The sequence below is a fragment of the Panthera onca genome, chromosome D2 (assembly GCF_046562875.1).
Source record: "Panthera onca isolate mPanOnc1 chromosome D2, mPanOnc1 haplotype 2, whole genome shotgun sequence".
NCBI classification, from domain to species: domain Eukaryota; kingdom Metazoa; phylum Chordata; class Mammalia; order Carnivora; family Felidae; genus Panthera; species Panthera onca.
The window spans coordinates 77,431,205-77,449,268 of record NC_138349.1 but is presented as its reverse complement, the minus strand read 5'-3'; the positions used below and the strand labels follow the sequence as shown (position 1 = coordinate 77,449,268).

Below are 18,064 nucleotides of genomic sequence, written 5' to 3'. Positions count from 1 at the left end.
AATTCACTAATTCTCTTTTCAGCTACTTCTAACCATCAGTGTTTCAGTCTGAATTCTTCTGACCTGATTTCCAATTCACTAATTCTCTTTTCAGCTACTTCTAAGCTGATGTTAAATCCATCTATGAGTGTCTAATATCAGTTATTTTAACTTTCATTTTTAGAATGCCTAAAGGATCCCTTTTTATAGTTTTCAGTTCTCTACCAAATTTCTTCATCTTCTCTTTTAATTCTTAGGTCATAATAATCATAAATATTTTATTTCATTTTTTAAAATATTTAATGTTTATTTTATTTTTGAAAGAGAGAGGCAGAGTGTAAGTGGAAGAGGGGCAGAGAGAGAGGAAGACAGAATCTGAAGCAGGCTCCAGGGTCTGAGCCGTCAGCACAGAGCCTGACGCAAGGCTTGAATTCACGAACAGTGAGATCATGACCTTAGCCAAAGTCGGACACTTAACCAACGGAGCCACCCAGGTGCCCTGTAAATAGTTTAAATTCTATTTGTGATCATTCTATTATCTATGTATCCACGAACCGTGTGCCTTTTTCTACAGTGTGTGTTTGCTCTCGCACCTTGGTCAACTCCCATCTTATACACCTGTGTTGTATATAACAAAGAATTTGGCTGACCTATGTCCCTGTTCCTAGGAGAGAGACCCTAAACCCCTGGAATTTCCCAAGTGACAGAAGTGGCTTTGTTATTCATGAGTCCCTCGGATTACAACTCAATGTAGGCTACCAAGTGCACTCATAGCAGCCCCTCGATAGCTTCACTGTGGGGGTTGGCCGTGCTGGAAAGACCAATGAGAGGACGAGGAGCTGGAGGATGAATCCAGCCTGACCCCTGTGGGGAGTGACAGGTGCTGGAGACTGAATTCAATCATGCCATCAAATATTTAATCAATCATTGCTACATAATAAAACCCTGATAAAAACACTTTGGAACCAAAGCCTAGTGGAGATTCCTGGACAGCGGACACATCAATTTTAGATATGCTGACCCACAGAGAAAGGGCAGAGCAGCTGTGCAATCAGGCCCTCCCAGACCTCACCTTACGCATCCCTTTAGCTGGCTGGTATGATGTGTATGCCTTACAATAGGACTGGCATCATAATATGATAGGGAGAGACAGGATAAAATAGTCAGAGAGGGAAAGGTTAGGACCTGACATCCCTGGGGGAAAAACACATATTTTAGAACAATGCTGGGAGCGTGACCACAGCAAACCCCCTCGGGTGTAAGGGTCCTCCTAAAAATGCAATAGACACCACCCACCCCTCTCAGGTTTCCCTCAAGAATTTGACAAGAGACCTAATTAAAAATAAGCAGTCCCTCATAAAACATATGACCCACAAGGAACGGTATGGCCATAGACCACCCCTCATACAATGGAAATGAGCCAATCAAAAGGGAATGACTAGGCATTTGGAAGTACCTAGCCAATAAGGGTAGAACCTCAGAAGGAACAAGGGGGAATGGAAGGGACTAACCAGAACCTTATTAAACAAAGACCTTTGCCTGCAGTCACGAGCATTCACTTTTGAATGCCCCCCCCCCCCACTCCACGTAAAGAGCTTTCCTACTGTTCTTACTTTAAACTGATTTCAGACGCGAATAAACATTTGCCTGCTGCTCATTTTATTCTGTGTCCACTTCTTCCTTCTTCAGAGGGGATGAGACAACGGATCCCGGGTATTGTAAAAAAAAAAAAAAAAAAAATCGTGCAATAATAATTATAGCATTTTCTTGATTTCCTGAATCTAAAGGAGTTGGCTGAGGGGAACCCTCAAATTTGTAGCCGGTTGGTTAGAAGCACAGGTGATGTGAGGATACCACCCCCAATTTGTGTCTAGAGTCTGAGATAAGGGTAGTTTTGTAGAGAACTAAGCTCTTAACTTGTATGACCTGCTAACTCTGAGTAGTCAGTACCAGAAATTCACTGTAGTCTACTAGCTGGGGTTGAGGCAAAAGAGCTAGTTTGATTTTCACTATCAGACGTTATGTAAAATTATAGAGGTCATTTGAGTTCTGTGTGTTACTTTCTCCCAAAAGATGTACTTTTTTTGCTTCAGGCAGGTAAAATGATCTAGGGTTACCAGCAATCTCACATCATCTTAATCCAAATAGCAACTAATATTATTTGAGGCTGAGTCTTAAATACTTGTGAGGGCTGGTCTATTTCTGGTTCACCTTCAAGGGCACAGCTCTGGAAGCTATACCTATACCTCCGAAAGTGCCTCTCCTCGGTGGGGGGGACGGGGGTGGGGGGAGGGTCTTGGGGCTTTCATCTTCTTCTACTCTGATTCTTCCCACAGCCCTGCTCTTCTTCCCAGCTCCTCAGCCACTGAAACCCCCTGGAGAGATGAGGTTGCTCCAAATGCTAAACTCAGTTCTCTGGTCTCCTTGTATTTTGGGACACTGGCCCTCACATTTTGACTGCTTTTTTTTTTTTTGCTCTGAGTTATCTTCAAACAGATTTTAGGGGGTGGTTTACCTTTTTTAGTTTTTCTCAGGAGGACCTTGGTTTGAAATAACCTATCTACTATTATTACCAATTTCACTTTTAAAAATTATCTTTAAAGTACAATTATTTTCAACTTTGAGTCCATCCGGCCAATGGGGAATTCAAGAGCTCATTATTCTTGCTAGAGTGGTGCAGCAATTTCAGACATGGGGTAAGACCGGTTCACTTGTTAGATCTCCTGTACACACATGCTCCCTTCCAGTCTGAGGGCTACTGATTTCTATTCACTGGAGAGGCATGACATTTTGCCAAAGTGAAAAAAAAAAAAAAACCCAGAGCCATTCCCCTCTGACTTCTTGCCATCTCCTTATAAGCTAAGATGAAATGGGAAATAGAAAGCTATCAGGTAGTAGACGGCTGGTCATCCTGAAAGTGGAACCCAGTAAAAATACTCCCTCCCCAGTCTCTGCAAATGTCTTCAAAATTTGTTTTGAACTAACACCACAGAAATACAAATGATTATAAGAAAACATTATTAAAAAACTATAAGACAACAAGCTGGACAACCTAGAAAAAGTGGATAAATTCCTAGAAACATACAACCCTCCAAAACTGAATTAGGAACAAACAGAAATTTTGAACAGACCACAATTATCAGCAACAAAATTGAAATCAGTAATTAAAAAAACTCCGAACCGGGGCACCTGCGTGGTTCAATCAGCTAAGCGTCCAAGTCTTGGTTTTCAGCTCAGGTCATGATCTCACGGTTTGTGAGTTCAAGCCCCACATCACGCTCTGTGCTGTCAGCACAGAGTCTCCTTGAGATTCTCTTTCTCCCTCTCTGTCTGCTTCTTCCCTGCTCACTTCCTCTCTCTGTCTCAAAATAAATAAACTTAAAAAAAATTAAAAAAAAACAAAAAATAAAAAAAAAAAACCTCCAAACCAACAAAAGTCTAGGACCAGATTGCTTCACAGGTAACTTCTACCAAACATTCAAAGGAGAGTTGATATCTGTTCTTCTCAAACTATTCCAAAAAAATAGCAGAGGAAGGAAAGCTTCCAAATTCCTTCTAAAAGGTCAGCATTACCCTCCTACCAAATCCAGACAAAGACAATACAAAGAAAAACAAAGGAAGAAAACTAAAGGATAACAGTATCTCTGATGAACATAGATGCAAAAATCATCAACAAAATAGTAGCAAGTCAAATTCAACAACACATTTAAAAATTCATTCACCATGAACAAGTGGGATTTAATCCAAAAATGCCAAGGGTGGTTCAATATTTACAAATCAATCAATATGATCCATCACATTAAGAAGTGAAAGGATAAAAGCCATATGGTCACCACAACAGATGCAGAAAAAGTATCTAACAAAGTACAACATCCACGATAAAAACTCAACGAAGTAGATACGGAGGAAACACACCTCAACATAATAAAGACCATATATAAAAAGCCCACAGCTGACATCATACTTGATGGGGAAAAACTAAGATCTTTTTCTCCTAGATGAAGAACAAGACAAGGATGCACATTCTTATCATTTTTATTCGATATAGTACTGAAAGTCTTAGCTGCAGCAATCAGTCAAGAAAAAGAAATAAAAGGCATCCAAATTGGTAAGAAAGAGGTAGAACTATTTTCAAAAGACATGATGCAGCAAACTGAAGATTCCATAAGAAAAAAAAAAGCCACTAGAACTGATAAATGAATTCAACAAAGTCACAGGATACAAAATTGACATACAGAAATATTTTGCATTTTTTCCATTTTTTTTTAAATTTTAGAGAGAGAGCACATATGTAAGCAGAGGAGAGGGGGAGAAGGGAAGAGGCAGAAAGAGCCCCAAGCAGGCTCCATGCTCACTGAGAAGCCCGAAGCAGGGCTCCATCCCGTGACTGAAATCATGACCTGAACTGAAATCAAGAGTCAGCCGCTTAAGTGACTGTGAACCACGGAGGCGCCCCATGTTGCATTTCTATACACTAATAATAAAGAAACAAAAAAAGAGAAATTAACAATCCCATTTAAATTATACCAAAAATAGGGGCATCTGGGTGGCTCAGTCGATTAAGCCTCCAACTTTGGCTCAGGTCACGATCTCACGGTTCATGAGTTGGAGCCCCGTGTCGGGCTCTGTGCTGACAGCTCGGAGCCTGGAGCCTGGAGCCTGTTTCAGATTCTGTGCCTCCCTCTCTCTCTCTCTGCACTGCCCCCCAACTTGTGCTCTGTCTCCCTCTCTCTCAAAAGTAAGTAAACATTAAAAAAATTTTTAAATCATACCAAAAATAATAAAATACCAAAAGAGTGAAAGAATTATACTCTGAAAACAATGAAACAATGATGATAGCAATTTATGATGACACAGACAAATGGAAAGATATTCCATGCTCATGGACTAGGAGAACAAATATTGTTAAAATGTCCACACTACCCAAAGCAATCTACAGACTCAATGCAATCGCTATCAAAACACCAACACAGAACAAGAACAAACCATCCTAAAATTTGTATGGAACCACAAACGACCCTGAATAGCCAAAGCTATCTGGAATCTGGAAAAAGAACACAGCTGGAGTTATCACAATCCCAGATTTCAAGTTACATCACAATGCTGTAGTAATCAAAACAGTATGGTACTGGCACAAAAACAAACACATCGATCAACAAAACAATAAAAAACCCAGAAATGAACCTGCAATTATACGGTCAATTAATCTGTGACAAAGCAGAAAAGAATATCCAATGGGAAAAATACAGTCTCTTTAACAAATGCTGCTGGGAAAATGGGACAACAACATGCACAAGAATGAAACTAGACCACTTTCTTATACCATACACAAAAGCAAACTCAAAACGGAATAAAGACATAAATGTAAGGGGCACCTGGGTGGCTCAGTCAGTTAAGCATCTGACTCTCAGTTTCAGTTCAGATCGTGATCTCACGGTTTCATGAGTTCGAGCCCCACATCGGGCTGTGCACTGATGGTGTGGAGCCTGCTTAAGATTCTGTCTCTCCCTTTCCCTCTCTCTCTGCCCCTCCCCTACTCATGCTGTCTCTGTCTCTCTCAAAATAAATAAATAAACTTGAAAAAAATTTTTTAAAAAGCCATAAATGTAAGACCTGAAACCATCAAAATCCTAGAAGAAAACATAGGCAGTAATTTCTTTGACATCAACCAAAGAAACATTTTTCTAGATATGTCTCCTAAGGCAAGGGAAGCCAAAGTAAAATTAAACTATTGGGACTATATCAAAATAAAAACCTTTCACATGGTGAAAGGAATCATCAACAAAATGACAAAGGCAACCTACTAAATGGGAAAAGATATTTGCAAATGATATATCTGATAAGGGGTTACTATCTAAAATATTTAAAGAACTTGTACAACTCAACACCAAAAAAACACAAACAATCCAATTAAAAAATAGGCAGAGGAAGTAACCAGATATTTTTCCGAAGACAATATACAAATGGCCAACAGACACATGAAAAGATGCTCAACATCACTCATCAGCATGGGAATGCAAATCAAGACCACAATCACATATCACCATACACCTGTCAGAATGGCTAGAACCAAGAAAGACAAGAAATGACAAGTGTTGGTGAGGATATAGGGTAAAAGGAACCCTTGTGCAATGTTGGTGGAAGTGCCAACTGGTTCAGTAACTGTAGAAAACAGTATGAAGGTGCCTCAAGAAGTTAAAAATAAAATTATCATATGGTCCAGTAATTCCACTACTTGGTATTTACAAAAAAAAAAAAAAAAAAAACCAAAATATAATTTGAAATGATATATGTACCTCTCTGTTTATTGCAGGATTATTTATGATAGCCAAGATACTGAAGCATCTGTGATTGTTCATCCGCAGATGAATGAATAAAGATGCGATACATATACACAATGGAATCTTACTCAACCTTAAAAAAGAAATCTTGTCATTTCTAACCATGTGATGGATAGAGTGTTTTATGCTAAGAGAAATAAGTCAGTCAGAGAAAAACAAATACCATATGATTTCACTCGTATAGACTTTAAGAAACAAATGAACAAAGAAAAGAGAGACAAACACACACACACACACAAACAAAAGACTGACTCTTAAATACAGAGAACAAATTGGTGCTTGCCAGAGGGGATATGGATGAGGGGATGGGTGAAAAAAACTTTGCTGTAAGATAACTGTAGATTCACATGCCGTTGAAAGAATAAAGTATTTCTGAACATTTTGTTCTTGAACTTGTCTAGTTTCTCCTAACAATAATGTTTTTAAAAATATAGAAGTCTCTCATCAAGAATATTGGCTTTGAGGGGTGCCGGGGTAGCTCCATTGGTTAAGCGTCTGACTTCAGCTCATGATCTCATGATCTCAACATTCGTGAGTTCGAGCCCCACATCAGGCTCTGTGCTGACAGCTCAGAGCCTGGAGCCTGCTTCGGATTCTGTGTCTCCTTCTTCTCCCCCTCCCCGGCTCACGCTCTGTCTCCTTCTTTCTCAAAAATAAACATTAAAAAATTTTAAAATATATATATTGGCTTTGATACAATCCCCGATCTTATATTTATCCAGTTCTGCTTTTATTACATTCTACACCATGTTGTCATTTGTGTTAGTTCCTGATCCTCATCAGTGGGAAGGTCCTGTGCCACAAAGATTCCTCATATTCCGTTTTATAACTACATGCTCTTCCTTCTCTCTCCCTGCTCTCGCTTCCCTAACTCTGGACAACCACTCCCTTCCATTTCTAAGCTTTAACATTTCAAAAATGTTAGAAAAATGGAATCTTAGAGTATGTAAGATGCTTGGATTGATATTTTTCACTCAGCATAATTGCCTGAAGATTCATCCAAGTTGCTATATCAACAGGGCACTGCTCTTAATTGCTGAGTAATATTCTCTGCTATGGTTATACCACTGATGGTTCAATAATTCATGAGCTGAAGGACATTTGGGGTGATTCCAGCTTTTGGCTGTTACAAAAAAGCTACTTTACACTAAGTATTTCTGTATATTACATGTATACACAATACTGTATGTAAATATATATATATGTGTACATACATACATATATATACACATATATGTGTATACACACACACACACACACACGTGTGTGTGTGTGTGTGTGTGTGTGTGTGTGTGAATACAGTTTTCATTTCTTTGGGATAAACTCCCAGGGGTGAAATTGCTAGGTCACGTGGTAGTGTATACTTAGTTTTTAAAGCAAGTGTCAAAATGTTTTCCAGAGCAGGGGTACCACTCTGCAGGCCATTTATGAGTGATTCAGTTTCTCTGCATCCTCACCAGCACTTGGCTATCAATATTTTTGTTGGTTTTGGTCAATCTGCATATTGATTATGCCTAATGATGATTAGTCATTTACCACAATGACTAATGATGCTATACATTTTCTCATGAGCTTACTTGCAATCTATATGCCCTCTTCGTGAAATAGCCGTTCTTGTATTTTGCCCATTTTTTAATTACGTTGTTTTTTTGTTGTTGTTTTTTGGTTTTTACTGCCAAGCTTTGAGAGTTCTTTATGTATTTTTAGATGTTAGCCCTTCATTGGAATTATGACCTGCCAGTATTTTCTGCCCCTCTAGAACGTGTCTTTTCATCTTCTCCACATGGGCATTTATAGAACGAACACAAAGTTTCTCATTTCGATGAGGTCCAGTTTATCAATGGTTTCTTTTCATGAAGTTGTGGTTTCAATGTCAAGTTTTAAAAGTCCATGATCCTCAAGATTTTTTTTCTATTTTTTCTGAAAGTTTTATGGTTTTATGTCTTACATTTCTGTCTTTGATCCACTTGGAGTTCTTTTTTTGTGTCAAGTGTGAGGTTTGGGTCAAGGCTATTTTTTATTATTATTATTATTATTATTATTATTATTATTATTATTATTTTTCCCCCTTGGGCATCCATTTGCTTCATCTAAATGTCTTTTAAGTTGAAAAATCCCTTCTCATTTTCTTTTCTATCAGAAACAATCTCTCTCCCTTCTAAGACACTAACGCACAACAACTTCCTTGAACTTAGTCTTTAGGGAATACAAGTCAGAAAGGGAAGTGCCTTGTACAAAGCTTAAGCTTTCTGGGAAGTCACAAACCTCCCCTTTGGGGGAAAAAAAACACAGGCACCACTGATTGCTTAGTGGGGAAGAATAAGGGAACGTACTTCAAAAAAAAATTAACATCACAGAAATCACCCCACAGACAAAAATCTTTCCACATTGGCAAGTGTGTGAATTTTCTAGGAAGAATCTGTAATGTACATCAGATTGTCAAAGATACCCACAACCACCCAATTATGTTTTGAAAATCATGGTTTTCAAGGCTCAGATGCCCGCTACAAGAAAGGGGTCTCCTTCCATGGACTGATTTGAAGTCAAGGCGCTTCCGGTACAGAAGACTGAGCCAAGGATGTGGGACTCCCAGGCGCCGAAACAGTATTCTGCTCATTCAGGTTGGTAAGCTGGTCTAGTTAAGACACCTTTTCTTCCCCTCCCCAAAGCAAAGCAGGGAACGGTCTTTCAAGAGTCACCAAAATAACACAGGTGGGGGACCTCTGACCCTGCTGAGTTAGCGAGAGTGGGAGTCAATGCAGGCACCCCGCTGCTCTCCGTAAACAATCCAAAGCACACGACTTGTTTTTTCTCCATTTATTTCTTTCACAAATGCAAAAGAATAAGCATTTGTGTGCAGATGCCCACATACATGTCACTATCTAAAAGGTGTACAAGAATGCAGGGTGCTACCCTGGCTGAAAAGTAAATAGAAGAGACGAACAATAGGAGACACTGATCGCCAATAAAGATAATAAATGGCAGTATGTGACGAGCGTCATTATTTGTATGGGGCAGTTAAAGACAGTCCCACCACCAGCATGGCCTCAACCAAATTAAGTTCCGCTGTGTTAATGTATTACAAGACCCTGGAGACTGAGGCTTCTTCTATGAATCCTCTGCAAAATAATCAGGTTCACCAAAAAATTACTCACACAGAGCTACTGACAGTTGATACCGAATAGCAGATTCAAACCCATTAGTGGAAAGAGAAGAATGTTTGACTAGCTCGTACAGGCTAACAAGCTTATTGCTTCAAAATCAGAGACGGAGAAAGATTCCTTCCTTCCTTGAGGAAGATTGCTAACCTTCCTCCAAGGGCAGAATGGTAAGAGATGCTTTCTACGATGCAATTTTTGAATAGACTGTGTTGGCCTTTCCCAGATTAACACTCACTTCTTCCTGAATGTAGTATTGAGATCTCACCAGACAGTGAATTCCTTAAAGACACAGGCTGGCTCTCATTCAAATGCCAACAACATACAAGTCCCTCAATAAGCATTCAAGGCATTGAGTGGAAGGGACTGAAAAGCAGGCCCAGGATTAAAAGGTGATTTCAGAATAAAATCCTACGTGTTGGAGTTTACGCATTTTTCACAGTAGAATTTGGCCATTGGCTGCAGTCTCCTCCATGCCTATGAGGGCATTTGCCTGGGCCGCAGGTGCTAAAGCAAACTGTCAAAAGTGTCTATACAGCAACAGTGACCTCAGGAAGTACACGTCTACCCGGTGTTGAGAGTAACATTGTGTCTCCACTTGGGGGCTGAGTCTGTGACGATATGTCTATTCAAGTTGCTGTCCAAGAGAAAACAGGGATGTTTTGAGAGGATACATCAGAATAAATGCACATGAATCGCCACGAATTAAAAACAGTATTGATACTATAGAGAAGCATGTAAATAGGACTAGAGCAGGAAAACAGCAAAAATTATGTCGCTGCTCTTACCTTTCACTCCACCCAAAATACAACCACAAAGTCATCTGGAAGTTAAAAAGGAGAAGAAGCTTTCCTTTCTTTCCTTCTTTCTTTCTTTTTTTCTTGAAAGATACTGCTAACATTCAGATTAAGTGAAGAAACAAAACAGGGCCAAGTGAAAAATCGTCTTGAATTTCATCGAGAAAATAACTGGAGTATTTTTTTAATGTTTTGTTTAATTTATTTTTGAGACAGCATGAGCAGAGGTGGGGCAGAGAGAGAGGGAGACACAGAATCCGAAGCAGGCTCCAGGCTCTGAGCTGTCAGCACAGAGCCCGATGCGGGGCTCGAACTCATGACCTGAGCCAAAGTCGGATGCTTAACCCACTGAGTCACCCAGGCACCCCTGAGGATATTTCTCTTTTAATGTTGATTTTTTTAATTCTATTGTCTCTTTTTTTATTCACTTAACTTTAAGTGTATAGAACACTTCAATTACTGTTGTCGTTGTTTTTAAGTTTTCCTGAAATCCAATCATTTCAATTCCTGTGAATATTTTTAATCTTTTGCCTTCAAGACCTATATTTTTTCAAATAGTGCATGCTAGCCCCGTCATTCCTTGAGTATGTGGGTTATAGACCGAGTCAGGCTGCTAAATGAGGGCAGGCTGAAATAAGGCCCTGTGCTGTCTGCAGTCTGCAGGGAGTTTAAATTTGGGGAAAAGAGTGAACCTCTCTCAAGGGAGTAGAGGCACAGAAGAGAAAATAGCTCTCCCGATATGTGTTTACTCTTTCATCAAAACTGCTTAGCAAAGCCATCCAGCTCCCATAGCCAGGCTGCAAAGGTACATACGGGTCGTGAAGGGGAACAGGTGCCTGAGAAGCCCTCATCGGATAACTTTATCTCTTTGAACGTTTAGGAGCACAGAAGGCAGCTTTATAAGCTTCCTCCGAGGTGGTGACCGAGGGCGTACAAACCCGGCAAGGATATTAGTCATCGGATTGTGTACACAGACATAAACCATGCATCTCTTTCCAAACCAGACAGCGAGACACTTAATTCATGGTATCAAACCCATCTCACTTCTTATCAATTATTTACAACTAAAGCTCATTAAATCACCAAAATATCATAAAAGGGGCAAGGAGGCAAAAAATATTGTCATGCATACATATGGCACAGCTTTTGCCTGCGGAGTCACATGCTGGAAAGCAAATGCAGCATTTATTTCCAGATACTGTCAGAAACAATAACTTAATTGTCCTCCACTGGCAAGTAGAAAGAGCAAGCATACGCAACAGTAATGCCTGATAAAACACAAACAGAACCACCTCTCTCTGCGGATCAAGCTCTCCCTCCCGCTCTCTCCCTCTCTCCCTCCCTCGAACACACACACAAACACAAACCCTCTCCACTCCTTTGTCTCCTTTATTTTTCTCCAAAGCCCTTCTCGTCACCTTGTATATTATCTGTGGGTGTATGCATATGTGGGTGCATTTAGAAATAAGTGCATTTATGTTTTCGTTGCCTCATATCCCCACTAGAATGTAACCTCCTTGAGAAAAGAGACATTGCATCCTTTTATACACTGCTATAACCCCAGCACCCAGAACACGATAGTCATTCCACAAATTGTTACTGAATGAATAAAACTACCCATGAACTACACAGCATAACCGGTTTTAACATACAAATGATGCTTTTCAAAAAACGTTCCTCTAATAACCGGTATCCAAGTCAGAGATCCCAAATAATAGTTCCCAATAATATTCCCCCAATTTTTCCACTTTAAAATTCACTAATTTAAGCACGTGGGTGGCTCAGTCAGCGTCTGACTCCTGATTTCAGCTCAGGTCATGATCTCATGGTCTAGGAGTCAGAGCCCCATGTCGGGCTCTGCAATGACAGCGTGGAGCCTACTCGGGACTCTCTCTCTCCCTCTCTCTGCCCCTCCTGTGCTCATGCTCTCTCTCTCTCTCTCTCTCAAAGTAAATAAAACTCAAAGGAAATGCTAAAATTCACTAACTTAAAAGTATGGCATACTTAATTCAGATAGTGCGTATTTCATGCATAAGTAAGTGTATGTGCACGTAAAGGAAATGCCTTTGCTGATATTTTATTACGCTTCACATAAAAATGGACTGGGGCGCCTGGGTGGCGCAGTCGGTTAAGCGTCCAACTTCAGCCGGGTCACGATCTCGCGGTCCGTGAGTTCGAGCCCCGCGTCAGGCTCTGGGCTGATGGCTCGGAGCCTGGAGCCTGTTTCCGATTCTGTGTCTCCCTCTCTCTCTGCCCCTCCCCCGTTCATGCTCTGTCTCTCTGTCCCAAAAAAAAAATAAATAAAAAATGTTGAAAAAAAAAAAAAACACATAAAAATGGACTGAATAGGATGCAATCCAGTGATAGAATCCAGGGCAGAAAATACTCCCCATGTAAAATATGTCATGCTCAAAATGAAAACCGGTAATCAGATTTCAAGCTTCCAGAATGAAAGCTTATTTTTAAGTAAGTAATTAAAACACGATATTGCTCTGACAAATCCCCGTCTCTCCTTAATATATTCTCACTATCTAAAGAGTCTGGGTCAGAACTAAAAAATTACAATTTAAAGCTGATACTCAAAGTATCCCCCTTCGACCCAAATGCTCACAACCTCTATAGATTATATTTTTACTGTTATTTAGACAACTCGCATACCTGTGACTTTAGAACCACAGGGTCTTCCTGGAAAAATCTCAAGAAATTTAAGGGGCACCTAGGTGGCTCAGTCGGTTAAGCCTCCAACTTGGGCTCAGGTTATGATCTCAGGGTTCGTGAGTTCAAGCCCTGCATCAGGCTCTGTACTGACAGCTTGGAGCCTGGAGCCTGGAGCCTGCTTCGGGTTCTGTGTCTCCCTCTCTCCCTGCCCTTCCCTCACTCACACACACACACACACACTCTCTCTCTCTCTCTCAAAAAATAAACAAAACAATCTTTTTTTAATTTTTTTTTAATGTTTATTTATTTTTGAGACAGAGAGAGACAGAGCATGAGTGGGGGAGGGTCAGAGAGAGAGGGAGACACAGAATCTGAAACAAGCTCTAGGCTCTGAGCTGTCAGCACAGAGCCTGACGCGGGGCTCGAACCCACGAACCGTGAGATCATGACCTGAGCCGAAGTCGGAAGCTCAACCGACTGAGCCACCCAGGCGCCCCAAAACAATCTTTTTTAAAGAAATTTCAAATAAAACTATCGTGATGCTGTATTTCATGCGTAATGTCAGAATTCAATCCATAAACATAAGATGAGCAAGAAGAATGAAGAAAACTATGAATTCAGTTTAGCTTGAGTAGGAGCTCATTCTTCCACTCAGTTCCACTTAACTGTATGGGCCACTGTCTGCTCTTCGTTCTAAGAGTTTTTATTAATACCCTCATGAGAATGCCTAGGTAATTACTTCCACATACAAGTCTAAATGTGAGGAGGAAACTAAAGGTCACTCCATTGGTCTCTGGTATTACAGAACCCGTCCCCAAACTGCATGTTCAACTGCTATAATTATAGTTGTGTCTATTCAACAACCGTCAACGGAATGGGGCACAGGCAGGACGACGTATCCATTCGGGAACGAGGCACTGATGACCGACATGTTCCTAAATTACTCGAAAGTAAATGTCGCTTCTGGCCATCTCCTTACTTCAACTACTTCTTATGACAAATCTGGTTTGACCTTAGTTCTTTGACTTTCGCAACGTGACGCGATTACTGAGCGTAAGCAGGTCACAAGTATGGCACAGAGCTGTGAGGTAAAAGAATTCTTTCACGTATTTCCCTAGAATTCCTCCAGCTTTCAAGTGGCTGTCCAAAAATCAAATTATTTCCACTTCTTTTTTTTAAACGAATCAAAATATATGTTCTTCGGTTATCATGATGCGTTTCTCCCCCAGTAGAGATTCAAATCAATTAAAGAGCTACTGCCTCCAGACTGAGTTGCCCTTTGCCGCCCGCCCCCCGCCCCGAGTCACTGAAGAGACTGAAATGACTCCGGGTCAGAACAAAGGGGGATAAAGACATTTCTACACAATGATAGTAACAAGACTTGAGTGCAGTGCGAATGTAAAATTTAAGAAATCATTTTTCTTGTGACATGCAACTAAATGCCCAATCTCACTATTTCATCAAGACAAGTCTAACTATCCTTCCTTAAGCAACACCCCTTAGGTTGCTGCTGCCTATTTCTGACTCATTTTCTCCCTCAAGCCATGATCTGACATCTCTTTAAATCTAATTTCACCCGCATAAACATACTGTGCACAGGGCACTAACGGATGTGTTCTTACTGACATCACTCCCTAGAAAGAGCAGTGACTTGCTGAACTGAATACATATTGAGAGTAATTTGACACACAGACATTAACAACATTAACTCAAGAATGATATGAGAAAGGACAGATGTCAACATGTATGCAATGGGACAGCAGATCCAGAACAATAATAAAATATCTTTGAAATGCCCGCTAGTTTTCCCTGCAGTAATAACCAGCTACCTACAGAATCAGTAGAAAATCCACCCTATAAATGCCCCGTTCAAGAAAACACCTATTTAGGGGCGCGTGGGTGGCTCAGTCCGTTGAGCGGCCGACTTCGGCTCAGGTCACGATCTCGCGGTTTGTGAGTTCGAGCCCCGTGTCGGGCTCTGTGCTGACGGCTCGGGGCCTGGAGCCTGCTTCGGATTCTGTGTCTCCCTCTCTCTGCCCCTCCCCCATTGTGCTGTCTCAGTCTCTCTCAAATAAATAAATAAACTTAAATAAAAAACAAACAAACACCTATTTAACCTACAGGTTCTCTAGTGTCCAGGAGAACTGGAAAACTGTAGTCATTGTCAGTGAGCTTAGCTGAGGAACTCTGGGGTCTCTCTGCCACTGAATATTCTCATCGGAGGATGAAAATATTCAACTATTCAAACAAAAACTATGCTCATCCATTTCTGGCTTCTGAACCTTAGCAAGAATCAGGAGTCCTTCCTCACCCCACACCTACTCCATTCAATTCAAAGAATAGAGGATTTTCCTCGATATAGTTTAGCCTCGCTTCCTCCAAAGCCTATGCTCTAGTAAGCTTTCATCCACATGCCCAGGGTCCCTCAGATTCTCCCATATCTGACTAAATCCTGCTCTTCCATCTAAATAATAATGACAGCGACAACGAAATCTGCTGATCTCTTACTGCGCATCAAGTATTTTCCACGCATTGTCCCACTGAATCTTCCCAGCTCATACTTAAGCTGCATTTCACAGTGGAGAAAAGCAATTCTTAAAGAAATTAAGTCACCCGCACAAGTCACCCAATTGGGAAGTGGCAGAGGTGAGGCCCAAACCCAGGTGTTTGTAGCTCCAGAGCCTTAACTACCAATCTCTCGCATCTGTAGAAACAATAGAAGGGCTCTAAGAAGCATCACTTGCTCTAAGTGCTTCCTTTAACAAATCAGAGAATAAATTCCCCAATGACTAAGACAGGACCTCTTTTTGCTCCTAAGTTTATATAAACATATCACCGCATTTAACACACCTGCCCCCCAATCTTCCCTTGGCTTCCATGAGTAACCTCCCTGGTTCTCTACCTGGCTACCATGCAGACTCTTCTTTGCCTGTCCACATCCCAAACGTCAGCGTGCTCTGGGATACCACCCTCGGCCTCCTCTCTGGTTAGCCTATTCCAAGGCTTTGCGGCCTTTTTAAAGCAATGCCCCAAACTGATCAACACATCCCCCTAATTCCAGCTCTGCCCTCCCTATGTAGGACCCTCATTCCTTCAACTGTCCCCTGGGCACTTGGACTTTACATCCAGGTCAAGCTCTAAGTAAATGACTCAAAAATTCCAACTTCCTGCTTAATGTCCCACGGACCCTCTGTAGTTACCAGTATCCAAACTTTACTCAATCCTTACTATGAAAACTGAATGTCTCCTAATAATCTTTAGCACCATCTCTCTTTACTCAAGCCGGAAACAGCAGGACACCCCGGATCAGATACACTCCCTCATGCTCCACACTGGTTTATCTCTAAACCAGTCAACGTGACCTAAAATGTCTCTGTTCCAGATAGAGCTCTCCATTCTGATGGCCACCCTCCAGGTAAAGTTTCTCCCTTCCTCTTGCACGAGTGCCTACAACAGCCTTCTCCTGGTTTCCCTGATTTGGACTCTCCTCATTGGTGACCCAACCTCCTCCTGCCCGTTAAGACCTACTATTTCTTTACAAGAGACCTGACCATTTCACCCCCACCCCACGCTCCTTCCTAACTACCTCAGAGTAAAAGCGAGCCCATGGTAACGGTACCGAGGATCCTTCAAAAGCTGACCACACTGCTCTCTCTTGTCTGGTCTGTACCTCCGATTCCATCCTGCTCCCGGTCACTCTGGAAGAACAGCTATTTCCACAATACACTACATCCCTTTGAGTCTTCTGTGTTTTCTTCTGTTTGGAATTAATTCCTCAAACCGAGTGCCTTTTGAATTCCCTCTCATCTTGTAGACAAACACTATCAACACCATCAACATCTTCTTCCCAACCTACTACCAGTGGCATTTTTCATTTAGGGAATTTTCCAGGCTGTGCATGCCACTCTTCACCATAAGCCAGGTCTTCCTGGTAAGAGAGGTACAACTACAACCGAGGCCTCAAAGTGACTTTTCCCAAGGTTAAACAGCTAGTTAAATGAGTATTAACTTTCAGGGTGCCTGGGTGCCTCAGCTGGTTGAGCATCTGACTCTCGATTTCGGCTCAGGTCATGATCTTGTGGATGGTGGGATCGAGCCCTGTGTAGGGCTCTGCACCAGCTTTGGGCAGCCTGCTTGGGATTCTCTTTCTCTCTGCCCCTCCCCAACTTGTTCTCTCTCCCTCCCCACCCCTCTCTCTCTTTCCCAATAAATAAACTAAAAAAAAAAAAAAAAGGGAGTATTAGCTTTCTAAATGTTCTCTATATCAAAGTTACAAAACTGAACATGTATTAAATAATAGTTGCCTCACTATATAGGTTCATATTATGAGAAATGTCCACTCAAAGACTTAAAAACACACAATAAACCATCCACACAACGTCTTCTCTCATAGTACTCTCATATATGTGTGTTCAACTCACTATGGATCCATCAATTCATAAAGCAAAGCAGGACATTCAAACCATCCTAAATATTCTATGGTTTTGGATTATTTATGCACTTTCCCCAGTGACTCCCCAGAGGACTTCAGTCTCAGCCCAGTACCAACAAATATTACCATCAGAGAGGTGTTATAGTCACATAAAATATTAGGGAGAGTGGTCAATTTTATCGTGTATGTCAGTAAGTGGGAGGTAATAGGAAAAGGTCCCAAACTTTTGTGCAGTTTGAGAACTCTGACTTTAAAACTGAATTTGAGACTAAACATGCCAGAAAGAAATCAAAAGTAAGGAACATGTAATGAAGTTTTAAGTAGTTTAATGTGTTCACTCCTCCCACTCCGTGTATTTTAGTCCAAACTTCTGACCATGTTTTATTTATATCAAAATTTTCAGCAATTCTATCAATAGGTAATAAAAAATACAACATAAGAGAAAAACTTCTATAGAGGCCAACACATGGATTGCTTCAGTGCACAGAGGAGTGTTAGTGGCCCATTTTCTATTAAGCGAATGGTCTTAATTTAAAAATTGTACAAGGGGGCGCCTGGGCGGCTCAGTCGGTTGAGCATCCAACTTCAGCTCAGGTCACGATCTCGTGGTTTGTAAGTTCAAGCCCCCCATCAGGCTCTGTGCTGACAGCTCAGAGTCTAGAACCTGCTTGGGATTCTATGTCCCATCTCTTTGCCCCT

At 41.1% G+C, this 18,064-nt stretch overlaps 1 protein-coding gene across 4 annotated transcripts in view; it reads right to left on the bottom strand.

Moving 5' to 3' along the window:
- RYR2 (ryanodine receptor 2) overlaps nucleotides 1–18,064 on the bottom strand; it is a 755,762-nt gene that overhangs the window by 413,659 nt on the left and 324,039 nt on the right. The window lies entirely within an intron of this gene.